We start from the raw sequence: 11,902 nt of genomic DNA on the forward strand, positions 1-11,902 counted from the left end.
CGAAATAAATGACAGCATTTTTTTTTTAGATATAACAAAACTTCAAAAATGTTTATCTGGAGCAAATTTCCAGAAGACCGTAAAAGTGCTGAAATCCTGAGTTCTTTTAAATCAATGTTTAAAAACACATTTGTTTAGGTTTGCCTTTCGACTGTTCTAGTTAAACTGTTAACTGAAACATGATTAGTTTAAGTTTATAGTACAACTGTTTTTAAAGTGATTGACATCTGCTGTTAGTTTCCATTTTCCTGTGTTTTATTTGGTTTACATTTTCTACTTTTTATTCCAATGGTTTACTTCTACTTGCTTTTATTCTGTTTTTATTTTCCTATGTTTTAATCATGTAAAGCACTTTGCATGTTCCTTGTACTGAAATGTGCTATACAAATAAATTTGCCTTGCCTTTAGAAGGTCACTGGTTTATTCATGCTTCTGTTTTATTTCTATTTTCTACTTGCCCTTCCTGAGTTTACTTGGGTTATTCTCTCATGTCTGGCCATTCGTCATGTTTCCCTGTCAGATTCTGTTCTTCTCCTGCCCCTGCCAGTTCATTGTCCTCCCTCTCCTTCAGCCTAATTACCTTAACTCATCTTACCTGTGTTAATTTGCTCCACCTGCTGTTCCTTCCCTCTCCTCCCCTATATACTTAGTTCAGTCACACTCATTGTTAAGTCTTCTGCCATGCTACCCTGGTTCTGGTCTCGTTCCTGTCATGTGCCTCATCTGTTTTCATCCGCCTACTTGTAAGAGTTTGTTATTTTTATTATTTTTCTTTTTTATAAATCACTCTCTACAACATGCAGCTTCCCAGCTCTTGTCTGTGTTTCAGTCCAGCAACAAACCAAGCAAATCTAACAGGAAGAAATATTATGAAAGGGTTTTAATGAGACAGATTAAAGGTGTAGTTGGTAATCCTGTTCAGAAACACTTTCTATTATTCTAGGTAAAATGGTCCTTCCATCCTGGAAGTAGTCAATACATTATGTATTTAACAATCAATCTCTGTGGGAGCTGCAGGCCTGTCAAAACTCTAACCAATCACTACTCTTTGCACTGAAGAGAAGGGATTTGTCAGAGTTTTGTTCCTTCTCTCACTCTTCTGTCCCTCCAGTTCTGGGGGTATCCTCTCATCTGTTGGTTGTCCCACATGCCAATCATTTTGACGCACTCACGTAATGCCAATGTGCATCCACGTTTCCTGTTAGTTTCCACCTGCTGGCTGCACATGCGCACTTAAAGTGTTTATGTATCTGGTTACTGGCCAGGTTAGCATTTAGCTTTGGTGTAAGCCGTTCATTGTAGCTCTGTTGCTCACTGTATACTTTGAATATGGCATGTTGCAAGAAGCAAACCGCGTTCATGTTTATGTTTAGGTTTATTAGAAGAGGAGGAAGGCCCCAGTTGAAAGAAATAAGACCAGAGTGGATCTGGGAAATTTTTTTAATGCGATCCCTCTGAAGAGCGGAAGAGCAAGGTAAGACGGTGTGGGGCATGCAGTTATTCGAAAAGGGACTTGGGTAAACTTCCGGAAAAATTGCCAACCCTAGCTTTAAACAAAAATGCAATACAGATCACAGTGTGCAGTGGGTCTGCTCTGACTAACACAGGTTTTACTCCAACTCTTAGAGGTTTTCAGTGGTGGGAGGTTGTGTTAACAAGCTGTTATTCTAGAGAGCAAAGGGTCTTGGTACCTAGCACTGACCGTTCCTGCAGCTGAATTTCAGCTGACTGATATGGGAAGCAAACGATTTTCCCTTTCTGAAACTGATTACCAAGTTCAGTTCAACAACATGCTGCAGCAGTATGCCTTGGCCCCCAGTACCCCCATCCCCTTTCGCCAATAAGTAATGTGTTTAAGTAATGCTTAGAAACGCAAAGGTGTGGCATCTATTTGTTCCCAAATGCACTTATGTGACTTTAGCAAGAAGGTAATGTGAGGGGCAGACTGGGATTGTGTACCTTTGCCTGTCTATGACTTTTACCCACAAGTCAAAGACAAGCAGACAGTGCCAAAGAACACGTGGATAGTCATTATTTTCTTTAGACAGCAGATTTCATAACTTGCACCTTGGATCTTATCATATAATTCTAATTTTGCAGCCACACTTGTGTGACAGCTATATTTGATGTTTGCTATAAAGTCTATTTACTGCAATAAAAGAATAAAAAAGAAAGAAGTATAATACACACTAAGAGATGGTAAAAACTAAATGTAAACATGGAAGAAAACACAATTTAAATGCAATTATTGCCCATGGAATGTCACTAAAACCATAATGTATGACAGGGAGAGCTACAATAGGGCTGTTTGTTTTTCTTCATGAATAACTGTCTGTTTATCTCTGAGATTATGCAAAGGACTGAGCCTCATGAAAGCATGGGCACAAGAAACATCTGTAAAATCATGGTGCAGGTCCTTGTTGTTACCCTTTTAAACTGTGTAATAAGGCAAAGGATTAGGTGGGTATTATGATCTCTAAGTGCTCTTCTGAGTCACTTAACTAAACATGGAGGACATGAAAAGCAGAAGTGGTGGCAAGATGTCCTTTAGTTTAAAGCAATACTGCTGGGGCACCCCAGAAATGGTAGAAAGGGTAGCACCATAAGAATACTTTGACTGAGGACCAAAGTTAGGAAAGAAATACTTGACTGCAATCCTATGACTTTGGTAACAAAAATAACCTCTGTTTCATGTAACAAAGCAAACACAGAAGTGCTAAATACTCAAAACAAATGATCATAGTAATATCACAGTTTGTGAAGCAGGAAGAAGGAAAGACAAGAAAACATCATGATGTGTTCTTGCTTCTTTGTATTTGAAGTACATCAGACAGTCTTGCCAGGCCATTGTGTTAAAAGGCATTTTGATGTGTCTCTGGTTGGAAAATCAATCCCTGAACTTCCACCTATTATATTTGCTCTCTGGTACAAACAGAGCTCCACCTACGCCTTTCCTCAAATCAGTTTGCCTGACATTTTGGCAGTGTTTGACTGATGCTTTATCGCTTCCACAGATTCTGTCTGGAGGGAAGGCATCAAGATTATGCCAAGATTATGCCAATCTCCCATCTTCAACCAGGGCACCATGATGTGTTATATATTTAGACCCGAAGGATACACGAAGCAAATGAAATGAAAAATATTGTGTTAAGTTATTCTGGAAACAAACCATTATAAACTAAAACATTTATTCTCGTTTCATTTAATAAAACTGATCAGCGTGTATACTACAGCAGCTTTAAATGTTCTCATTTTGTACAAACAGACATGATTAAATGCTAACTAGGTTTTGGGACCAATGTTCCATTGTGTCATGTTCGGTTGATTAAATCCAAAGTACAAAGTGCAAATACAATTTAATAAAGCACACGTAACATCAAAGCTAAAAACTTCCAACAATTAATTTGCATTGCTGCCATTTTTTGCAAGCTCATTTGCATTGACGTCTGCAATTTGCATGTATCTGGAAATCTTCATCCAGATATTCCTATTAATTATTAAAAATACTATTTGTACAGTCAGCTGTCTGTTGTTTTCTAGAATAAACAAAAACAAACATTCTTTACATGGTGTTTAGAATATTAGGAGTTTGTATGAATATGGCTCGAACAAGTTTTCTTATCAATGAATTAGGGTGCGGTAAAACATTATCAGTCAAATATTTCATCAGAAATTGTTTCCTAAAACAAAAGTATATGTTCTGTTAAAGAAGCATACAGAAAGTCAAGCTGATTGCTTGAATCCCCCCCTCATCTAAAACCATTCAGCAGATGTGTTTATGCAAACTCTTAACAAGAATAATGTTTCTTGACCTACCGTACATTTTATTTGCTAATTAATAATGGCTTGTATAGAGCACAAGATGTGAATATTAATTTCTCTGCCAGTCTTGTTACATGTGTATATACATTATTGAGTCATAATCTCATGTGATGCATATATGGATAAAAACCTTTTGGAAGATTAACCTTTACACCTAAAATGAGAAAATCTAATCATACCAGTCCCTTCCTCTTTCAAAGACTGGGATAATGACCTGAAGAAATGGCTTTTGATTACATATGCTGGCAAATTTAGCCCCTTTATCAGCTTCATTGCTACATGAAAAATGTTTTGTTGAAAACGGCCGGGAGCAATGTCACACACCTCAAAGCATTCATAGAGCCCATTCAAAGCCTTAGCACCACAAATCAGTAAGCTTGAGTTTTAGTTTCATTATAAAGAGAAATTCAGACGGCTGGTTGCTCCTGTGCTGGGGAACCAGGCCAAATCATCCAGCCTCACAGCTGCAAGATTATGAAGGTAAAAATATTACAATTTTGAGTGTACTTGACTATTTTTATTCTGCCAATCTGTGTAGCTGGAAAATGTGGGGAAGGATGGAGAAAGGAGAATATCATGCTTTGATGAGCTATTACTTCTCTGAAAGGAACTAAATACATTACTCCCTATTCCTGGAACATAGATTTTTACGATTTTTATTCATAAACACAACTGCAATTCAGGACCAAGAATAAACAAAATTGTTAATAAATCTTTGTGCCTTTAATGTTATTTTCTCATATGCAAATATTCTACTTACAGAAACAAGATGGAGTTTTTTAACCTCTAACTGCTTGAGAAAATCTTCTTTTGATTTGGTCATCAACTTGGTCTCAGGCTTTTTAAGTCTTTTAGCTTCTTGACTTCAGGCAGACTTTATTATAGCACAAACTGTAGGTAGGTTTGTATGAAAAAACCCTGCAGAACATTAGGATATACTCAAATTTAAAGAGTTGCAACAGGTGCTACACTGCATTGTAAAATGAAAGCAGGACAAAAGCCTGGTCTTCTTCAGAATTAAACATTTGCTACGTACAGGACAGGAAGCAATTTTATAGCAATAAAGGAAAACTGTCCCAAGGCTTTTGGTTTTCTCCTTATATTACATTATTTAATGTCAAAATAGTTTAAGCAAAGTTATTAAAGGTCTTTTCAGCACATTTCTCAAATTTTATGCCACTTAACTTTTAATATTCAAAAGTTTGAAATGTCGAGCTCAAGCAAACATCTCCTTGCACATGCCCTTATTACAGTGCAAAGTCAGGTTACGTTTGAGTTTTAAGCATGTTTAAACGTCTGTGAGTCAGAAATAGGTAGCATTTACATTACACAGGTTTGGTATGCCTTCATTAGATGGTAAACAGTGGAGGCTTGCTTAATAATAATGTCACAGAAGGTCAGAAACCCCCTGTGAGCCAGGGTCTAAAAACAAGTTTCTTGGGTGCATTTTGTCAAACTAAACATGAAACTATAATTTTAAAGCTAATGCATATGAGATTTTTTTTTTTTTTTTTTTTGGGGGGGGGGGGGGGGGGGGGGGGGTATTCTCAACAGATGCCTACATTCAGTGATGGAAGTGAATAAAGGACTTGTGGACTTTTTGTCTACATTTTACAGTAACATTTATTGACATGTGTTAAGCTTCTATGCATGTGAGATTGACTTTTACTGCAGTTACAGCTGATATTTTTTCCCAGTAGCTATGAATCACTCTGCCAGGTTTAAATGAGCTGTCATAAAATTAGGGTTACGAGATAAACACACAGCCATTGGTCAGTGGCAAACAACTCAGTATCTCATTATAGTCTCACTCCCATTCTTGGCTTCTTCCACAGTATTTTTAGAAGTCGACTGTTTTCCTTTTTCTGTTTGTTTGGTCAGTCACTGTTCCTTCATGAATAACAGTGGCATTCAGTTCCCTAGGCTAGAAATAATATTTTTTTATATTCTGTATTAATCAAGCTGATAGGTTATTGTCATTTTGTTTAATAAGTAAATGCCTGGAAGGTTCATAGAAGTCTACAGCAAAAGATCACTTCAAACAAATGCAAGTATTGAGCTGTGCTTGAGAAGCTATGCATGTCTTTATAGGCATGTAAAAGTTGCAGCACTGATTACAACCATCTAACATCTTAGGCATTAATCCAATATTTGTTCAAACGTTTTGTTTAGCAAGAAAAGCATTAAGATACCAAGATGCAGAAACAAATTGTATGATGAGCCCCTGTTTGCTGTCAGTGGTGTAATAAGAAGGGGCACATAATTTGAGTTGTAGGTCGTGAAACTGTCGCACAGTAACTGATTAAAACTGCTCCACATGCAAATGCTTTGCTAGAGGCAGCATGTTGGCTTTCATATGCCCACTTAGCCAAAAATCAATTTATCACTTGTTCTTCCACAGGAAAACAGGGTCATGCTTGTTTCTTGTCTGCACACTCAAACAGTAGGGATTTCATAAAAACAAAAAGATCAGAAATGAAATACACAACAAAAGCTGGAGACTGGCTAAACTCCTGTACAGGGAAAATGTTAATTATCTGTTGGCAGATGAGTTCTGTTTCCTATCCTGCTGGTCTTCTGGTAAAAAAAAAATATTTTATTGACTTATTTCTGTCACATCTGGCCAAGTATGCTGTCTCTTTTTAAAACACGTGTTGCACAGGTCTAAACATAAGGAAAAGAAAGAACATTTTGTGGAACACCAAGTCCTGTGACTCCATGTTTTATGTGTGAGAAAACTTAATGTAAGCTGGACTCCACTGTGCCCCACATTATAACTAGATACACTACTTTCGTGTGATGTCACTGTCACTGTGTTTTATTTAGTTTTTCATAACTGAATGCTCCAAGAGGGTCCCCAAATGAGAAAATCACTAAGGATCAAATTAATCACAGCAACACAGCTGTGATGGCTTAAATGTCCCTTTCAGTTTCATCCATTGCACATCTGGTGGTAAGTAAAGCATCTGCATAGAGTGGTGTGAGACTAGATGATATTATTGGCTCAATGCTTAGAGATTAGAGTCCTAGTTGCATTGATGCTGCAGCAGCGGTGCATTTGTGTGGATTGTGTGAGAGTTGTTTCTTCCAACCCCATTGAAATGAAAGGCTGATGCTCCACAGTGTGATGGGGGTACACGCTTTGCAAAATCAAGGATGGTGTTTATCAAATTTGTGTGTGATATTCTCTTTTGGCATTCGTACAAGCTCAGACCAATAAACAACAAAGCAGAAACTATTTTAGCAGATTTTATTATTCAAAGAACAGTAGACCGTTTGAAGAAACGTGAAGAAAGGAAACAGAGTGTGGTCATACTTAAAGCAAAACTGATCCATGCCAACACTGTATGCCTTCCTTCTCTTTCTAAAATTAGTCAGAACTTGCATGGATTCTAAACAGTTCTGTATATTCTCATTTTCTCTATCACTTCCTCTTTTTTGATAAATCACAGGTTCTGGCTGAGTAGAAATGACAGTAAATGGAGTGGATAAAAGAGTCCTGTCAAGTCTGTGACACATGGGATGCCGCAACACCAGCCAGGAAACACATTTGTCTCTTTTTGCCGGCATATCCATGCAGAAGCTCTGACAGAAGCATTTCACAGAAGTGATGCTGCCAACATCGAAAGTCATTGCTGCCAGGTTAATGATTCATGGATGGACTTATTGTCATGTTATCAGTGTAATGTTACTGCAAAATCATAAAAATAAAAAGTAAATAGAGGAAAGAAAATTAGCTTTCATGGTGTTTATATTCAGTTAACCTAGAAAGTGAGCAAAGTGAGCATTGATAAAGACTGCAAAGCCCATGAACTGTTAACTGTTTCCTTTTCCCTTGGCTTTCATTCTCTACATCATGCAATTTAAATAAATATCTATGAGAGTAATTTGATTCTCTTGTCACTGTGTAGTTTCAGATAAACTGTCCCTAAAGGTATTGCTGTAAAGGATTTCCAATATCTGTGCATTTTTTAAAGTTCAGATTTAATCTACAGTAGAGAAAATAAAGGGCAACTGGATTAATTATCTTTTTAGGGATACAAGGTGATAAACCTGATGGACTAATAATAATAACGTCTTGTGATATGGTATTGATTGCAGGATGACAAGATCAAAAGGCTCAGAACTTTGATGTCGTCCATTATTATCATTATGATCCCGATTCCAGTATTTTAAAGTGTTTGTTTACCTTTGTCATTTTTAAAAATCTGTCAAAGGTTATCTCAAAATTTGGCCATTGCATTGCTCAAAGTCTGCCTCTGATTGGCTTATTGATTCGCTGTGACATATCCTTGATAGAAACCTCAAGCTGCACAGAAGCTGTGCTGTATTCAGAGAGATTCAGTAACACGAAACCTCAGAACCCATCAGGAAACCTTCGCTAGCTGATTGACAGCCGGGACTCATTGCCCTGTCATCATGAGTGTTTTTGTTTGCATCGTGAGCTATGCTATGTTCATCTGTTTTGGTTGTTGGTTTTTTTGTTCAGTTGTGCAAGATTTCAATTTTTCCTTTTTTTTTTTTTTTTACGCTGTAAAAAATGGGTTTAATTTCTAAGCTGTCTTATAGTTGCTAATTTCCTTTAGAACAAAGAGTTAAACGCACGAGGGGTTCTGTTGTCACTGTCAACAAGCTTGCATGTGTGTTTATGTGAGTTTGTGAGACACTGCACACAGATACTACAGCAGCGCTACATGTTTTTATATATAAATATAATGTTTTCTACTGACATTTGAAATTATCTATATGAATATGTGAAAGCAGTGAAAGGCATTGATAAACATTCTTGATATTGTACATAATTATTGGTTTCTGAGTTTCTTTAGTCTTCTACATACAATATATTTATCCACTTTCTTGGACATACTCTTTTTGCAAAAAATAAAATAAAATAAAACAAAACAGGTAAAATGTACTTCACTTGTATAAAATTGGAAAGATATTCTACTTGATGTACAACAGAATATATTTCTGTTTTTTTAATTTTTTTGTATATTGGTGTGTCCTCTTTGCCTATCACTTAATGCCTGAAATACTCAACAAACACAGAGCAGGCTGTTCTCAGCAGAACCGACACAAACATTGCGTACCTTGTCTTTGTGTAACCAGAGAGATTGGTTTTGTTGATGCTTTGAATAAGCAAATTTTGTCAACCAAGGGAACAATGCCAAAAAGTTCATAGTGTGTATGTCTTTTCTGTCAGCCTTTTTTTGTAATTCTGTTTAAATGGTAGCTGTGTTATTTTGTAATATTTAGATAAAAGAAACCCATCTCGTTCTATTTTGTTTTTTACCTTCACACTGAGAATGGACCACGCACCAATATCAGAATAGTAAATAAGCTTCATCTGTGGATAAAATCCTAGAAAATCCTAATGCAGGCGACTCCCCCAGCTCACTTAAAGATAAACAGCAGTGAATCCAGAACAGGAGGCGATGTAGACTGAGGGGGCGGGAGGACGTGGGGGATGTGCTTCATAATGTCACTAATGAGCGTTAGAGGCCTTCTGTTAAAGACAGCTGCTGACAGCGCATCATGAAATTTTTGAACATATTGCAGATCAGTTGTTTTTTTTTATTAACTTGTGCTGTCATTTGTTGGAGCCCATAGTTTCATCTCTATGTTCTAGCAATCAAGAAAAAAATGTGTGCGCAGTACATTGGTGTTTTTTGTACTGAGCGATAAATGGCACATTAGCAACTTTTAAAACAAAATTATGGTCTTACTCATTATGAGTTGGTAGCAGCTGGAAATATCTTTTGAGCGGCTATCTCACGAGTTCCTGAAACAGCCCTGGCTAGTTCTCAAGTAATGAATAACAAAAGTCCATCTGAGCCCATGGATGAAGTCTGAAGACGTCTCATCACTGCCTGCTGTTTGCCATTTCTTTGGAAGATGAACATTTTTGTTCAGTGGTCTTTAAAATGTGTTATTTACTTCCCTGTCTAGAACAGGGTGACCAGACGTCCCCGATTTCCGGAGACAGTCCCCGTTTTGGATGACCTGGCCCTGGCAAAAGCTGTCCCCAGAAATGTCCCCGATTTCAGTGTATTATGACGGATTAAAAAAGTTTAACGCAACGAGGTATTTATCCGGCCCTGCCGCTGTCCCGGCGTAGAAGAACAGCTGAGCTGAACACCTTTCCCCGCCCCGTCGGCGTAGCAGATCGGGCAAAAGAAACCAACCCCAGACGGAGATTCTGTGGTGTTCTTTATTCAATCCTCTTTTTCTCATCTGTACCTGTAGCTAAGAGGAAACGGCTGGATAAACTCATTAGGGGGGTTAGCTCTGTCCAGGGATGCCCCTTGGACCTAGTACGGGTGGTGGGAGACAAAAGGAGCTCTATGCAACAGCTCATGGAGCTGTTGCATAGAGCTGCAGAGCTCGTGTAGTGACAGACTGCTGCATCCTAGATGCTCAAAGGAGCGCTTCCACAGGTAATTTCTCCCAGCTGCCGTTAGACTTCATAAGCTCTGCTGCTCACCGCAGAATCAATGTGTTTACAACATGATAATGGTTGCAAGGGTTCTGATCTGATTAAGAATCATGTACACTGCCTCTTGAATACTAATTTCCATCTGCACACGCTTTAGCTACTCCAAGGTGTTTGATTGTGCAATGATGCATATAGCATACTTTTCTCACATCATTGTGTAAATCAGCTGCTCTCTTTCCTCCTTTTATCTGACTATGCCGTATTATCAATAATTGCGCAGTATTTTCTATTTTGCCTTTCTGATAAGTTCATTCTCTTCTGTTTTCGATCTTAACTTTAAATTAGCTTGTTATTCATATAACTAATCTAGTGCGCAACTCTGACTATGTGTTTTTTCCACTGTCATGCCTGAATTTCCCCATTGTGTGACAATAAAAGTATTTCTTATCTTATTTTATCTTATCTTTATTTTATGTTCTGCCTTCTTCTTCTAGGTTGTTGACTGTACCAAATTGTTGCCACCTTCTAACACATCAGTCAGCTGTATATCTTTACCTCTGCCACTATAGGCCCACATGTTGCTTGGTTTTCATTCCCCTAGCACCATAATTTCACTGCTCTCTGACCAAAGTCAAAGAATAATATGATTGATTGATTGATTGGTTGGTTGGTTGATTGATTGATTTATATAGTGCTTAGCACCAACAAACTAAGGTGACTGAAGCACTTTACAGTAAAGGTTAAAACACAAAAGAAATACACAAGAACAACAATAAAATAAAGAGATGGCATAACACTACATGGTATTAAAAGCCTGTCTAAAGAGATAAGTCTTAAGCTTGGACTTAAAGCTTCTCTGGTCAGAAGTTAAACAAAGATCTAAAGGGAGGCCCGGTCACTCCAGTGCTTTAACCTAGTTCTTGGGACAGCTAATCGAAGGCATGTTGATGACCTCAAAGATCTCCCATGTATAGGAAGACTTAAATATTCTGATAAATAGGGTGGGGGCTAGTCCATTTAATGCTTTAAAAATGAACATTAAGATTACAAAATCAATTCTAAAATGAACAGGGAGCCAGTGCAAAGAGAATAGGACTGGGGTAATCAAGAGGTGTTGGTTAAAAGACGGGCCGCTGCTTTATGAACAAGCTGAAGTTGTCTTAGGGAACACTAATGGACATATGCAATATACAATGGAGAATTCAACCGATAGCAATGGGGGATCAATTTTTGTTTTTTTAGAGTATAGCGCCAGCCCCCCCCCCCCCCCCCCCCCCCATTTTCCGCTTGTCTCTTTTTATTTTCTTTTTATTGCCTGAGTTCTAAGTTTTGCTTTTGGTATGAGACTGTTCCTCCACAGAAATACTAACTCCCAATCGCGCATTAGAAACAGTTTCACCATGTTCCTAAAGGCTGTGATTCAGAAGGAAACAGAAAAACCCTGTAGAGTAATCCTGAAAACATGAATGCTTGGTGATGACTGTCTGATTGCCTAAAACTGTTAAGCTGTTGCATTGGTATTAACTGCGGGCATGTTAAGGTGCTGGTAAATTTAGCTTTTTCCGAGCTAGGGAAAGCGTCAGGCAGAGGAGACAATTATTGGTGTAATTGTAACAGTCTGGCTTTTCAGGCACAGTTTTCACT

General features: G+C 37.9%; 1 long non-coding RNA gene across 1 annotated transcript; it reads left to right on the forward strand.

The window, feature by feature from the left end:
- Positions 1-629: 629 nt before the first annotated feature.
- On the forward strand, positions 630-7,536 carry LOC118559333. The gene is made up of 3 exons (XR_004928786.1): positions 630-743; positions 1,374-1,474; positions 7,275-7,536. It is a non-coding gene; the product is annotated as an uncharacterized LOC118559333 (long non-coding RNA).
- The last annotated feature ends 4,366 nt before the right edge of the window (positions 7,537-11,902 follow it).

Source organism: Fundulus heteroclitus, unplaced genomic scaffold (genome assembly GCF_011125445.2).
Source record: "Fundulus heteroclitus isolate FHET01 unplaced genomic scaffold, MU-UCD_Fhet_4.1 scaffold_277, whole genome shotgun sequence".
Lineage (NCBI taxonomy): Eukaryota > Metazoa > Chordata > Actinopteri > Cyprinodontiformes > Fundulidae > Fundulus > Fundulus heteroclitus.